This window comes from Pezoporus flaviventris, unplaced genomic scaffold, assembly GCF_033815535.1.
Source record: "Pezoporus flaviventris isolate CSIRO_AGI_PZ_B2104156 unplaced genomic scaffold, CSIRO_AGI_Pfla_v1 ptg000066l, whole genome shotgun sequence".
Lineage (NCBI taxonomy): Eukaryota > Metazoa > Chordata > Aves > Psittaciformes > Psittacidae > Pezoporus > Pezoporus flaviventris.
This window is the reverse complement of record NW_026892614.1, coordinates 8883754-8894909: the sequence shown is the minus strand read 5'-3', so window position 1 is coordinate 8894909 and position 11156 is coordinate 8883754. Positions and strand designations below refer to the sequence as shown.

Sequence of the window (11156 nt, the reverse complement as noted above, 5' to 3'; positions counted from 1 at the left end):
TCTTACATAATGCCTAGATAAAGCTTTAGCTTCAGCCTCTTACTCGTAGAGTATAACTTCAAGCCTTTAGCATTCTCTTCAAATAAAGCATTATATAGCTTGCACTTAAAGAAATGATTGGTAAGAGATCCTCGCCGTTTCCTGTCGAAGTTGATAGGGAAGCAAGCTAGAACATCTGTGGAAGAAGTATTTGAAGGAAATGTCTGATTATACATGAAGACAGAACTCCAGCCTTGGAAAGGAACTGTAATGAAGACAAACTAAGCAGAAGCCCATACTGTGAAACCTGTATTATTTATATGAAGGGTATTTTATCAAGTGTGCTTTCCCTTTTTACAGGAAGAAAATGGAATCTTGATAGCAGTTGTCAAGTTGAATGAATATGACCTTGCTTTCTTCACATTATTGTAAGGGCGTCTATGGGTTCTTACAAGTAACACTTGTGGAGTTCTACAGGTGTGACCTGCATCAGCTGTTAATAGGAAACACTGTTGGTGTAGCAAGAGAATATTAGTTAGCAGTCACTCTGACACTGTTTTTTGAAGGTTAACTCAAGTAAAATCTGATTTCTGCACAAGTCAGCAGCTGTGTTAATAGAGATGGTACTGTTTGACGGTAATTTTCCAAGTAGAGCTGCACTCTGGTTCATATGCTTCCATTCTGCGCAAAAGAACATTAATTCAAGTCCCTTGGTGATCTGGCAGTTGACATTTTTTTAACCTATCCCATGTCCCTGCCAGTGATCCAGTAGATTGAATTAGCCAGGAAGCAGGATTAGAAAATGAAGTGCAAAACAAAGCATATTTATCCTTCCTTTATTTTTTCACACTGTGTAATGTGAATATGTTGAAAAACTAAGAAGATTACGTTTTGGAGAAGTCCCATTTGAGCTAGTGTTAGAGGACTTTGTTAATGTAAGGTGTTTTACACAAAAGCACCTGGGGGGAAATTCACTGAATGGGCTACATGGGGTTTTGTGAAATGATAATAAATTTCCTGATAGTTTATGTCAACACTATTTTGCCGTATCCTTCTGCATAACAACAGTAAAACAATTAAAAAGTTAACAAAATACAGTTAAATTCTAGTTTCAAGCTTCTCTTATGCAAAGAGTTTGGAGGACACATACAGCCATAAACTCACTGTAGGAGAAAAAATTCTGTATCACACATCATTAATAATTCATTAGTAATTATTTCTTTCTCACAGCTGACATCTTCCTGAAGAAAGTAGCACTTATTTTTTAATACACAGTCTGGAAACTCACATGAGTAACAAATACTTCTCCACCTTAAAACTGTCAGATTTACTTGAAAATACGTTTTAATTACCATTAGCACTTCCAAGTTTAGTGCTGGCAACAGCCAGCTTGTTAATTCCAGCAGTAAAGCATCTGAAGTCATGACCAGTTTTCCTTCATGCTTTAATAAACTGGTTGATTAAATATAAGTTTGTTGCTGGAAGTGAAGCAAATGTTGTTTGTTCACTGGAAAGAAAGACCGCGTGGCTAGGGCCAAAATGTACATGTGCAAGATGGAGCAAAGTGATCAAGAAACAGTGAGGCCCTGGAGACCTTGACTATTGTCTTGCCTCTGCCGCTAATTTATCATTAACAAGAGATTTCAGCTTGCGGTGCTGTTTGCCTCTGCCACTTTTGATTGCTTGATGTATTTAAATGACAACTTCTTCAAGCCAGGATGTGTCTTCTAATCGGTTCCTGTTACATGCCGCCATAAAGTGATTGCAGGCTTGTTTGAAACAGTTACAAGCCTAATTGTTAGTAAATTGTAAACACTTAACTAAAGACATTTTGATTTAAAAATACTCAAAATCCTTTTTTTGCATATATTTAAACATTTTCTATGGGGTATGATGGTTCTCGGGTGCATTCCAGCATTGCATTTGGATGAGAGGGTGGACTACTGCTGAAGCTAAATGAAGATCTGGAAGCAGATTGACAGCACTCATGGAAAAAAGCTAGACAATTAAGAAAAATCATTTAGCAAAATTATAGTGTAGTTGATACCACAAGTAAATAAGATTTTATTATTAGTGGTGTGCTTAGATTGCATTGGAAGTTCATATTGAAACTGTATTAGGGAAATTAAACCCCAGACAGCTCTGCAGCTGTATAAATAGTTACTGTTGCCTCATACGGGAAAGAGAATGAATAACTTTTCTGTGTATTCATAAAACATCCTATATGTTACGATATCCAAGAAAAAGTTACCAGTTGAACAGCATTGTAAAGGCAAATTACAATTCTGTGTTCAGATATAGGTGAAACAATGATTTTTTTTTACCTTGGTCTTTCTCCATAACTTTCATTAAGATGCATGTACTATGAAAGTGAGATCCAACCAGATGTGCTGTGCCAGAAGCAGTTACTGGGAGCAATAAATTTGCTTCAGCCTTCTAAGCTTCTCGGACAAGTGCATGCTCGATGCTGGAGGCTGTAGGTGGTGGGAACACTCAAGTGCAGGCTTCCCCATTGCATGCCCAGAATAGATTTTTCTGTGGTTCTAAAGTCATCCAGATGTTGTCTTAATCTATCTACAATAGCTATATGTATCTCCTCATATATCTCTACATGTCTTAAAGACATATGTACATATCCTATATAACTATATATATAATCATCTATAATAGTACGACAGCAAATTCAAAGACTTCATGCCCACCCCAGCTGGAGAAGCGTCTCTTTAGGCTATAGGAAGAGGCACCTTTTGGGTTATATGGTCGTGTCAGGCCCTTTACCAGGATGTATCAATAGCTTGAGAGTGGAGGGACAAATTGGCCTCTTGGTAAAATGTATAATGGCAACCAGTGTTTGTAACTCTATAACAGCCACATTGTTACTTTATAGTACGGAATTCCAGTTTTTAGCAGAGGATGCAGGCGTGACTGCGCATGTAAAATGAGAAGCGTGCAAGTAGATATGACACAGAGCAAAAAGTAATTTTCATTATATTTATTTCATATATAACGTGAGGTATGGAAAGATTAGAGTCTAGAATAAAGTCTCAGTAGCAAAAACTGATGTGAAGATTAAACAGTAGTTGATCCTTCAGTAAGAAGTAACTTTGACACCAGCCCCAGTTCCCTTGTTAAATATGTTTAGAGAAAAAGTTCACGCTTAAAGTACTTTGTGAATTTCATTACACTCAGAAAAATCTTGTATCAGCTGAAGGCTTGAGGTTTTGGGGTTGAGCTCCATCTGGAAGGAAAGGGTGAAGTCCTCGGCTCTTCCATGAAGAGAACTGGGACTTTACAGATTCCTTAGTAATGGAAATGGTGAACAAGTAATCTGATTTTGGAGACACAGGGCACTGAGGGTGCTAAGTTATATGGCTATGGAAACAACTGGACAAATACATAGAAGAAAAAATTGTCAAGGGCCATTAAATTCAAAAAGCATCTTCTCTGGTCTTGGGAATTACCAAGCTGCAAACTTGGTGAACTAGGGAAATATTTCTGAGGAAATCTCTCCTCCATCTGTCTAGTTTTATTCTTCATCTGTTGCTGGCCACATTTGGAGGAGAGTGGGCTGATCCATGATGGTTGTTTCTACATTGTTAACCACACAACCGTCCCCGCCAGAGCATTCCTATAACCAAGGTTTATTTGGTTATGCTCTTTCACCACATGAAGTTTTATGTCAGCTAACATTGCAGTTCTGGGCCTGTGCATCTGCTTGCTTATTTTTTTTTTTGAGAGTGGATGCTACCAGACCGTGACAGTAAACCACGACTGCAACTTGTTGCACTGGCATTTCACAGATGACAGCAGCTGGTGACAGACTGATAGGTGAGAAGGGGAGAAAAGAAAAATCAAAGCTGACAAAATATATCTGTATGATCAAAGAGGGGTGTTTTAGCTGGCTGGGCAATTAAAAACAGGTAGATTCAGACAGCTTATTAGGCCAGGTTAATTCAAGCATACCAAGGCCCTGGAGCCTCTTGCCTTCTCTCCTAAAAGTAAACCACAGCCTTCTTACAGGACTTAACATGCTCTCAATGAGATGCAGAAAAGAAAGGAGAGGGAAAAAAAACAGATAAATTTGCACAACTGCAGTCACCTGTACTGATAATGACTTGTGTCACTGGAAAGATCCAGCCCTAAGAGAAAAATGTCTTTAAAGTCTTCTGCTTTAACGACAATTTACCTTTAGCTCTGGAATGATATGTACTGCCATTTAGAATTGGTAACTGAATTCTGTGGGTTAGGAAAAACAGTGATGGCTGCAGAAAACTTGTGATCTTTTATCAGAAAATAAACCCTTTCTACAGACCACAGCTGTTGTCAGGGTACAAGTGTAAAGTTTGGCCGATTTTGTGTCTAAACCACTATCTAAGTAAAAAGAAATGGGCAACGTTTCAGGCATAGCTGGTGATGAGTGGCTTGGGATGACCCATGCTGACAAATTATTTTATCTCAGAAATTCTAGGCTGAAAACAGCTGCTGTGTTGGAGAGGCTGGAGGCCTCGTCACACCTGGGCTCATGAGATCTGCCTTTGGTAGGTCCAGGCTCCTCAAAGAGACATTACCTCCAGGCATTGTGCACATACCTTTGTTGCTCTCCTTCCCTCTGTCTATCCCTGGCATGGCACCTGCTGTCTCTGAGGGAAAGTGGTACTCAAATTTTGGCCTGCTTCTCTCTGGCACCTCCATCAAAGCAGCTGAGCATACCATTGAAATGTGACTTGGGACAAAAGGAATTCCCTTGTGTTTCTAGTATTTTAAATGTCACAGTGAGGAGAAAGCTCACTAGACATGGTATAGATCCTCTTTCCTCACAACAGGAGTAGAGTTTGTTCTGCACTTCCAAGAGCCACCTGGTCCCAGATTCTGCACAAAAAGGTTAGAAGCCCAGCAAGAGACATCAAAGGTAAACACTGTGTCTTACAAGGTGTTTGAAGATGCCTTCTTTAAAGCCACTAGTTGCCAGTGACATTTACTGCACTTTGTCTCTTTACTTCACTCTCGCATAATTTTGGCTTTGATTACGCCTCTGCAGAAAGAGAAGTGAACTTTTGTTAGAGGCGTTATAGACAATTTACAGTACCATATTCGAATATATTTTTGAGGCAGTTCATCAAGCAACAATTCATTTAGCAGTCTGGAAAAATTACAAGTAATTGGATCCTTAGTGTTGATTAGTAGCTGACATTCTGTCTAAAATTAATCCTCAGGATGATACAGGAGGTCTCAGCTGGGAATTTAGCTGCTTGAAATTTGAGTATTATTTGGACCTAAATTAAAGTGTTTTCTCAAAAACTGAGAAACTAATACAATTACATCTTCTTGTCAAGCCGAGATGTTAGAAGTAATTCAGGTGCTTTGACTGCAGGCCAAATCAAAGCACTTTACAAAGGAATCATGCAGCATTAGTTGCTGAACATGCACAGTGTTCAGCAACTTAAAGGGCAAATATATTCATGAGGACATGTAATCTTATGCATGTTTGGCAAATGAATATGAAGAAAGTATCTGTTAGAGGGGGATCAGAATACTGAAAAAAAACCTGTGGCTCACATTCAGATGGGCAGCTTGGATGTTATTCCAATGCCAGATTTCTGCAAGGAAGTTTCAAGAATTCTCATGAAAACTAAAGGGTATACTTCAGCCTTGAGAATTCAAATAGGTGCTGTTGCTGCCATATGGCAGAGCTGCTTTCAAAGCAAATACAGGGTTTTTGCTCTTCTGAAAGACCAGATGGCAAAGAGCTTGGTATCTAGAAGCTGCCTCACCTAGGTCATCAGTAGCAGTCAATTGTATGGGACAAAAAGTAATTTTAATCTGGTAGCTTTTCAGTAGTTTATCTAAACCACAAATAATGTATGCCTTTATTTCCCAAATAGACAAAATTTTATAGTAAGATCCTCATGATATATTATACTTGTTCTTGTGCGATATTGACAAGTCATAATTTGATGCACCAGAAATGTGAATTATCCCTTTAAGAAGTGATCCTTTCATCTTAAAGGACTTATCAGTAACTTGTGTATTGTGCAAACCTTCCTGAGATGTAGGAAAACCCAGACTCTAGCACCGCTGACCGAACGCCTTCTGAAAGCATTACAACTACTTAAAGCAGGTACTTTTTACATTGTTAGAGCAGGTGAGAAAAAATTGCAACATAGGATATCACCCAAACCTGATCATAAATGCTGTATTTGTGGTTTGTCTCCTAATGAAGGCTCCAGAACAAGCTCCCACAGAAATTGCATGACAAGATGTGACCAGACCTCAGTGAAGTTGTTAAAGTGTGTCTACATTTGTACTTTAGTTCAGAGCAGTAGTGGAGTAAGTTCCCCAGCTGTCCCCATTTACTGTGTGTTGGTGTGCATTACAGTGAGCTGTCAATATACAGAATCTGAATTTCTTTTGGATGAAGATCTGCTCCAGATGTCCACCTAAAGAACACCAAGACCTCATTGGGAATAGAAGGCTCCAAACCAGCAGGTTAATGCACTGCCATGAAATTTTATGGCATGTGTGGAAAGTGCATGCACCAGTAAAGTGCTCTTCAACCAGGTTGAGTCATCTTGTGATAACCCTGAATCCTCCTTGTGCTATGTAAAGGCATTTGCACCTTCAGAGTTCCTGTCAGCTACCAGACCTCAGCTCTGAGAATGGGTCTTCTTTATCCCTCTGAGGCATCCCCTCTAGATTTTCATCAATATAAAAAAAAGAGGAGAAATTAAATCAATAGCAGACACAGTCATTCTAAAAATCATCAGTTCAAAATTTCAATTATTTTTTCCTTCTTGAAACAAAGCATGTTTTCTGGGGTTTCCTTTTCAGTTATGGATTAGGCTTTCCTGGTTTGGCCATTTGACATGAGAAATAATTATGCAAGGACAAAAAAGAAAAACATTGAACATGGGAAACAAACAATCTTAACCTTTTTCTCACTAAAACAAAAGCATCTGATCTAATCTGCTTCTGACAATCTTAGTTGCTGACTTTCCTTTTGTTTAATTTAATTTCTCTCAGTTCTTCACACAGCCACATCTTACCTCTTGGAGAAGTTTCAGGACTTCCTGTCTCGTTGTCCTACTTGAAAACCACACAGATAGTAAATAATTTTGTGCAAGAACTGGGGATGGAGCAATTTTTTATCAGTTCTTAGCAGGCCTTTGTGATTGCCATGGTACAGCAGTCATGTCAGTGCTCATGTTGCCGGGTGGCCACATTACTACAAAAGCTAACTAGGGTTAGGGGCTCCCACTGGAAAAAGCACACTTATTACATTGCTATTGACAGATTAAGTATGATTACTAATATTACAACTAACCAGAATACAGAGAAAAAAAATCTGACAGGGTAAACCCAACACTTGGGCCTTTTACTTAGCAGTCATTTAGAAAGAGAAATGTTAATCATGTGCCTCTGAGGAAGAGTTTTACCAATTCTTTGGTTTCACTTTTATTTTTACTTTACCCATGACAATGTATCTTTAGTTTTTTCATTCTTATTTTCCCCGTTATTTCCTGTAACTTTATTTTCTGACAATCTATTTATAAATTTAATCAAACACACATAAATAGTTACTGTGGATAATGCAGTTCAACCTCATCAAGAAACTGCAGGAAATAGTAACATTGTAGTGCACCAGGGTGGAAAGACTTTCACTGCTGTTCTGTATAGCTGCTTCTCTGAAATCATTCTTATTATCCAAAAGTACATGTTAAAATATCATATCAATTTATTATATGTCACACTGGCAATTAACTGTTTACATCTTTAAATTCAACCTTGTACTCAGACTAAGCTCTGCATCTAAATTAACCATCTTTAGGCCTCTCGGCAGCCATTCTGCTTCCTTTAATTCATAATACTTTATTCTGAAACGTCAATAACACTTTATCTGAGAATTTTCAATTCTCTGAATTGTGTCTAAAATAATACTTGTAATACAATAATACTTGTAAATTATTTTTTTTCTGGCTTTACAAAGTGATTTAATACACTGTATTTAAGCTTCATATAATACTTTGTGTATTTACCATATAAACACTTGATAAAAGCCCCAGATTTCGGTCATTTGATATAGATTTTCTGTAGAAAGTAGAAATGGTGTTCAACATTGTGTTATGTGGGTCAGGCACAAACGAAGAGTACAAGGTCTTATCATGAGAGGGATAACACTAGCTGAAGCTGTAGGACAGAGCAACAGTTGAGGCCACTTACTCCCCGATGTTATGACCTTTGTCAGTGTTGTTTAACCTTTCCAGCAGATGATATAAGTACATTTACACCATCACTCCCTGTGAACCTGCTTTCCTGAAAAGGCATGTCTGGCCAAAGGGGCATGCTTTGAGATGTTCTGGCCTGCTGGTTTCAAAGGTTTTGGAGTCTGTACCAAAGGCTATGTTGCAGATGCTTCACCTATGATGGTATTGTCCAGGCAATCATGCAAAATATCTTTTTATGCAGATAAATTTGCTGGAGGGAGGCCTACAGGATGCCTGCAATTGCTGAGATCAAAAGCCTATCTAAAATGTGGTCCAGGAAAGGATGCATGACTCTGCTAAGATGGAGGAACATGCTATAGCTACAGCACAGCCTGAAACTGGTGTGGCTCCAGGGAAGTCAGTGCCAACCGAATCAGGGCAGAGAGGCATGGAGATGCAGTCATCATCTGTATGTGCAACATTTGCATTGTTAGTGACACAGAAGGCTACTATGACTTGGTGGACTGACAAAATATCTGTAATTCCCTGGGATTCAGGCTGTGAGGCAAAAGTGACCATCGAATACTATCTCTTCCTTCAAGGGAAATAACAGGGGTAAGACTGCTGAGTTACTGACTGTCCTTCCTGGCTCTGTCCAATTAAAGTCTCATTTGTGGTACTGTTATTATTAGATTATTATTTTTTCCCCATTTCATGTAGGTTTTGGGGTCATCAGGGTGTTCAAGTAAAATATTAGAAGACAAATCTGAAGTATACCTCTCAGTAAACAGTACAGGTGCATTAGTCATTCAAATTTTTCAAAATAGACAGGGAGACGACAATCTTTTACAGAAGTTAAATATATGGTCAAGAGTGTCTGTAAATTAGCAGCCATTCATCTTTATTCTTCAGTGCACTGTGCTATGTTCTACATAAAATTAGACTTCCCTTTCAGAGGCATCCAGCCATTTGATTTACTTTATAAAATGGCTTCAAGGAGACAAAAATTACAAAGCTTTACCATACTTTTTTTTCAATCAAGGGCAAAAAGCATTATTTTGGAGTTTATAATATCTATTTCATGTATATATATTGCTCTGGTTGGGTCTGAGAAGAAAAGGTCTCTATAAATCAACAATAAAAGAGTGACATTTAGAAACTGCAAATCTGAAAGAGAAATATGTTGCTGTTCCATTAAGGACCAATACTAGCTGCCAGCTCCTGCAAAAACTGGAAGATTGCCACTCCACACCCTTAGTGTCATACAAGCATTGAAACAACTTATACTGCTGCTAGAAAGATCACTGAAAGTGTCTCTTCTGTCTGTATTTAACTGTGTACATGACCACCAAGACCTTAGGCACTAATCCCTTGAGACCCTTTAGAAATACAAAAGAGATATCAAAGGTAAAAACTGAAAGGACTGAACAAATCATATAGATGAAGCTTGCCCAAATAAATTAGGAAGTCCAGTCCTGAACCAAGTGGCAAAATTTCCATAATGAAGAGGTTAATTGAGTCTTTACATTCACCTGCTTTCATCTGGCCTGGCAATAATTGTCCTTTTCAGTTAGCTGTGCATTCAAACTATAAAAGATACTCATGGCTTTGTAATGACATAGTATTCTTCTCAATGTGAGCTATATCCTTTGAGCATTTGGTAAATTTCCGTTTCATTTTTATCATACTGGGCATCTCCTTTATATAATGGACACAGAGCAACTTGTATTCTGCAATTATATAGATGGCTACATAGAGCAAAATTAAACAGGCAGCAAAATAATCTTTTGCTGCTCTCCCTCTCCTGTTCTCTGTTCCCCATGGTGCTTGAGAAAATTCTTCAAAACCAAATATTTCCTTGGGTTTTGCTGCTGATCAGACTGTTCCTATCTAAGGAATCCAAACTTGACAGCTGCTTGTGGTGCCATCCCTTCATTTGCTCTCTTGGCAATCTGTTCTGCCTTGTAATATCCTGTGGAAGAAAGAAGGAAGGAAACGAGGGATTACTCATGACTGTGGGCTAGAAAAGCAATAGCAATTGTGAAGTGCTTTTGCATGATCGATTTATTAGGCACTTCTGGTAGCAGTTTTAACTTGATTGAAAGTCTGCTTGGGTCAGGTTTTCTCCCAGCCAGTCTTGTGAGACTCTTCTGAAGACAAAAAGGGTGCAGAGACATGATTCTGATTAGAGAGGAGCCCTTTCTTTCTTGACTGCATTTCTTCCACCCTCCCTCAATCCTTACACACAAAAGTGTGCTTCGAAAAATAATTGTACATTGAGGTTACAGAAATCTCTTGTTCACCACATTTTCCTTCTCACTAGCACTGGCCACAGTCTGATAATTCTGTTTAATGACAAATGCAGAGATTTTGATCCTAAAGTGAAATCAAAAGGGAAGAAATCTGGAGATATGTTTGGAGTAATGTGGGGGAACAGCAAGAGGTGATCATTAGTGCTATCTGAGCACTATTATTGACATTGAAACCAGAGAAGTCTCTTGGATATCCTATTTAGAATTCATAACAAAATAACTTAGCTCTTGCATATAGGAGGGAAGAAGGGGCCATGCCTTCTCTCAGCATGTGATATTGATTGCATACCATCTGCTCCTGGTCCTAGCCTCACACTAACCACCCTGAGACCCATCAGTCTTCTGCTCTCCCCAGTGAAATCTTCTCCTCAGATTTTGGTGAAAAGGTTCTTCTCATTTCTGGTTGTTCCTGATGTAATTTATTCCATGCCATATTCTTCTCTGGCACTGGCATGAATGTTGCCAGGTTATTTCTTTGTCATCAGGAAACACAGTCAGTCTTATAAAATCTCAGGCCAACATCCTATTTGCTATTTTTAGCACTGCTATAAAAGAAAAGCACAGAGGAGTTGGTGCTGTCACTTCTGTGAGATTCATGCATGGTCACCAGTTTAGCAACTTTATTTTTACCTACCCAGGGAATCACATGAAATCATGATCAAAT

At 38.6% G+C, this 11156-nt stretch overlaps 1 long non-coding RNA gene across 2 annotated transcripts in view; it reads left to right on the top strand.

Moving 5' to 3' along the window:
* The first annotated feature begins 4785 nt into the window (after window positions 1–4785).
* Window positions 4786–11156, top strand: part of LOC133278425 (uncharacterized) — a 29774-nt gene continuing 23403 nt past the window's right edge. The window contains exon 1 of one of the 2 annotated variants that reach the window (XR_009746549.1): window positions 4786–4888. This is a non-coding gene — a long non-coding RNA (uncharacterized LOC133278425). Of the gene's footprint in view, window positions 7170–11156 lie in introns of both variants that reach the window. The other variant, XR_009746550.1, reaches the window with a different exon arrangement.